A 2658-nucleotide genomic window follows, 5' to 3' on the forward strand; every position below is an offset into this window, starting at 1 on the left:
CACAACCAAACACCACTGCACTGCCCTAAACCCTGAAACACCAGCCCCAGCATGATCCCATACACTGCCCGAACACCAGTGCACTGCCCTAAACCCTGACACACCAGCCCCAGCACGATCCCCTACACTCACTGAACACCACTGCACTGCCCTAAACCCAGAAACATCACCCCAGCACGATCCCCTACACTGCCCAAACACCACTGCACTGCTCTAAACCCTGAAACACCACCCTCAGCACGACCCCTACACTGCCCGAACACCACTGCACTTCCCTAAACCCTGAAACACAAGCCCCAGCACGACACCCTAAACAGCCCGAACACCACTGCACTGCCCTAAACCCTGAAACACCAGCCCCAGCACGACCCCCTACACTGCCTGAACACCACTGCTCTGCCCTAAACCCTGAAACATTAGCCCCAGCACGACCCCCCACACTGCCCGAACACCACTGCACTGCCCTAAACCCTGAAACACCAGCCCCAGCATGATCCCATACACTGCCCGAACACCAGTGCACTGCCCTAAACCCTGACACACCAGCCCCAGCACGATCCCCTACACTCACTGAACACCACTGCACTGCCCTAAGCCCAGAAACATCACCCCAGCACGATCCCCTACACTGCCCGAACACCACTGCACCGACCTAAACCCTGAAACACCAGCCCCAGCACGACCCCCTACACTGCCCGAACACCACTGCACCGACCTAAACCCTAAAACACCAGCCCCAGCACGACCTCCTACACTGCCCGAACACCACTGCTCTGCCCTAAACCCTAAAACACCACCCCCAGTACGTTCCCCCCTACACTGCACTGAACACCACTGCTCTGCCCTAAATCCTGAAACACCAACCTGAGCATGACCCCCTACACTGCCCGAACACCACTGCTCTGCCATAATCCCTAAAACACCAGCCCCAGCATGACCCTTCACATTGCCAGCACACCACTGCACTGCCCTAAACCCTGAAACATCACCTCCAGTATGACCCCCTACACTGCCCGAAAACTACTGCACTACCCTAAACCCTGAAACACCAGCCCCAGCAAGACCCCCTACACTGCCCGAACACCACTGCCCTAAACCCTGAAACACCACCCCAGCAAGACCCCCTACACTGCCCGAAAACACCTGCACTGCCCTAAACCCTGAAACAACACTCCCTGCATGACCCCCTACTCTGCCCGAACCACTGCACTGCCCTAAACCCTGAAACACCACACCCTGCATGACCCCCTAGATAGCCCGAACACCACTGCTGTGCCCTAAACCCTAAAACACCACCCCCAGCATGTACCCCTACACTGCCTGAACACCACTGCACTGCCCTCAACCCTGAAACACCACCTCCACCACGACCCCCTACACTGCCCGAACACTACTGCACTGCCCTAAACCCTGAAACACCAGCCCCAGCATGACCCCTACACTACCCGAACACCACTGCAGTGCCCTAAACCCTGAAACACCAGCCCCACCATGACCCCCTACACTACCTGAACACCACTGCACTGCCCTAAACCCTGAAACACCAGCCCCAGCACGACCCCCTACACTGCTCGAACACCACTGCACTGCCCTAAACACTGAAACACCAGCCCCAGCACGACCCCCTACACTGCCCGAACCTCACTGCATAGCCCTAAACCCTGAAACACCACCTCCACCACATCCCCTACACTGCTCTAACACCACTGCACTGCCCTAAACCCTGAAACACCATCCCCAGGAAGTCCACCTACACTGCCGAACACCACTGCTCTAGCCTAAACCCTGAAACACCAGCCCCAGCACGACCCCCTACACTGCCCGAACACCACTGCACTGCCCTAAACCCTGAATCACCAGCCCCAGCATGACCCCCTACAAGGCCCGTACACCACTGCACTGCCCTAAACACTGAAACACCAGTCCCAGCACGACCCCCTACGCTGCCCTAACACCACTGCTCTGCCCTAAACCCTAAAATACCACCCCCAGTACGTCCCACTACACTGCCAGAACACCACTGCTCTGCCATAATCCCTAAAAGACCAGCCCCAGCATGACCCTTCACACTGCCTGCACACCACGGCACTGCCCTAAACCCTGAAACACCACCTCCAGTATGACCCCCTACACTGCCCGAAAACTACTGCACTGCCCTAAACCCTGAAACACCAGCCCCAGCAAGACCCCCTACACTGCCCGAACACCACTGCCCTAAACCCTGAAACACCACCCCAGCAAGACCACCTACACTGCCCAAAAACACCTGCACTGCCCTCAACCCTGAAACAACACCCCCTGCATGACCCCCTACTCTGCCCGAACCACTGCACTGCCCTAAACCCTGAAACACCACCCCCTGCATGACCCCCTAGACTGCCCGAACACCACTGCTGTGTCCTAAACCCTATAATACCACCCCCAGCAAGTCCCCCTACACTGCCTGAACACCACTGCACTGCTCTAAACCCTGAAACACCACTCCCAGCATGACCCCCTACACTGCCCGAACACAAGTGCTCTGCCCTAAACCATGAAACACCAGCCACAGCACGTCACTCTACACTGGCCGAACACCACTGCTCTGCCCTAAATCCTGAAACACCAACAGCAGCACGAGACCCTAAACTGCCCGAACACCACTGCTCAGCCCTAAAC

The sequence above is a fragment of the Triturus cristatus genome, chromosome 1_1 (genome assembly GCF_964204655.1).
Source record: "Triturus cristatus chromosome 1_1, aTriCri1.1, whole genome shotgun sequence".
Taxonomy (NCBI): Eukaryota; Metazoa; Chordata; class Amphibia; order Caudata; family Salamandridae; genus Triturus; species Triturus cristatus.